The sequence below is a fragment of the Triturus cristatus genome, chromosome 6 (assembly GCF_964204655.1).
Source record: "Triturus cristatus chromosome 6, aTriCri1.1, whole genome shotgun sequence".
NCBI classification, from domain to species: Eukaryota; Metazoa; Chordata; class Amphibia; order Caudata; family Salamandridae; genus Triturus; species Triturus cristatus.
Genome location: NC_140589.1, coordinates 1568905463 through 1568907754, shown reverse-complemented (window position 1 = coordinate 1568907754; position 2292 = coordinate 1568905463). Strand labels below are relative to the sequence as shown.

At 37.9% G+C, this 2292-nt stretch overlaps 1 pseudogene; it reads left to right on the top strand.

The window, feature by feature from the left end:
• Window positions 1-641: 641 nt before the first annotated feature.
• Window positions 642-1139, top strand: LOC146821674 (peptidyl-prolyl cis-trans isomerase pseudogene; annotated as a pseudogene).
• Window positions 1140-2292: the final 1153 nt, after the last annotated feature.

Below are 2292 nucleotides of genomic sequence, written 5' to 3'. Positions count from 1 at the left end.
TGCTAAAACTTTTTCACCGGCTGCATATATATAGTTTTTTCTAATTTATCCATTGACACTAGCCCCCCATATGTATTGAGTGTCAAGACAAAAGGAATTGATACAATACAAATGTATGTGAATTTGTCTTTGTGGAAGAGGGCTTTTAAACCAATACTGTGTTTTTAAACATTAAATTTTGCATATTAAATGTTTCTATGTGATTTGTAATTTGTATATTTGTATCCATTTGTTACAGCCTTGAAAAAGTCCGGATGGACGAAACACGTGTCGGCTGTTATGTGTTGTAATGATATTTAGACAATACAAGAAAATAAAAATAAAAAAATGAGAATTAATGAAATTCTTTGATTTGTTTGTGGACTTTAAAACTGTCTTCGACTTTTTTGATATATGAAATTTATGTTGGACTAATACCTATAATGTGCCTCAACTTATGGGTAACTGACACTGAAACCTGTGTTTCTTTCAGTGAATTTCTATGTTTTTTTAAATGCTAATTTCTAACTATAACGTGCCTGAAACCTATGGTTTTTTTCAGTGAATATATATATCTTTCTCTTCGCGCTCTCAACCAGGCAGGATCTTCGAAGCAGACGAGCAGTCCCCGCCTACACTGTTTAACCCATATAAACGCCACCATGGTTGGGAGGGCATTCTTTGATGTCACGGCTGATGGCGCCCCCTTGGGACGCATCGAAATGGATGATGTCATGCCAAAGACAGCCGACAACTTCAGAGCCCTGTGCACAGTGGAAAAAGGGTTTGGTTTCAAGGGATCGTGCTTCCACAGAATCATTCCCGAGTTCATGTGTCAGGGCGGTGACTTCATGAACCACAATGGAAATGGTAGAAAATCAATCTATGGTGCCAAGTTTGCCGACGAGATCTTCACACTCAAACATACTGGCGCCAGAATTCTGCCCATGGCAAATGCCGGGCCCAACATGAATGGTTCTCAGTTCTTCATCTGCACTGCCAAGACCACGTGGTTGGATGGCAAGCATGTCATATTTGGCTCCGTCGTAAAAGGCATGGATGTTGTATGCGTAATGGAGAAGTATGGCTCAAGCTTCTGGAAGACGTCAAAAAAGATAGTGATTGCTGATTGAGGGATGCTGTAGTTTATTTCCTGGCTTACCTCTGATCATTCCTTGTGTAGCTGGTGAAAAGACCACCCATGCCACTTGGTTTAGATTTCAGTCTCACTTGTGCTCTCCAATGAACTGCATTTGTTGGATTTCTCTGGCTTTCCTCTCATCCCCCCTTTCCGAACGTCAATGTAGCCTGCAGAATTACATGAACTAAAGAGATGATATATATATATATATATATATATATATATATATATATATATTCAATGAAAAAACCAAAGGTTTCACACATGTTATAGTTAGCTGGACATTTCACTCGTAAAAAACCAATGAAATTCCCACGTTATAGTTAGTTCAGCTAACTATAACTCGCGCGCCCGCAATGCACTGCTGATGACGTCACATATTACATCACTCATGACATGGTCAGTGACATCACTCATGACATCACTGATGACATCTCAAATGACATCACTGATGACATCACTGATGACATCATCCAGTGAATGTGTGTTTTTCTGAAAATTAAATATGTTTTATATATGTATATCTCAAGGTCGATGGAAGAATAAATGGGTATATAAGTGTCTAAATTGATGATTTGTTTTTGAAAAATTGATTGTGTAACTGACTGATTAAGTGTATCATAGTGAATACATGGCTTAGTGAGTAATGTTTAAATATGTAAATATCTGTATCAGTCTCTCGCTTTGTGTATAAGTGGCTGCATGGGTTGGTGAGTAGCTACATGGGTGTCTATATAGGTTATTAGTTGGTTTTTTGAGTATCAGTCTGAGTGTCTGCATGGTTCGGTGGGGGGTATTACGTAGTGCATAGGTGCATGAATGAGTGACTCACTGTTTGTAAGTGTTGAAGACAGCATGTGTGCAGGACTGTATGGGTGGATGAGTGTGTGTATGGGTGTGTTAGTGAGTGAATGACTGTCTCAATAGTGTCTTTATGAGTAACTACATATGTTTTAAACTAGTATATGTGACTATTGGTGTATATAAGTGAGTATATGTGAGAGTGAGAGATTGAAAGAGTTCCTGTATGAATAAGTATGTGCTTCTATAAGTGATTGTTTAAAAGACTAAGTATGTGTAAGTTTCCATAGAAGTAAGTGTGGTTGTGTGTGTATAACTGTATATGCAAGTAAATGTATGTTTGATTCTTTATTAGCATGAGTGACTATGTG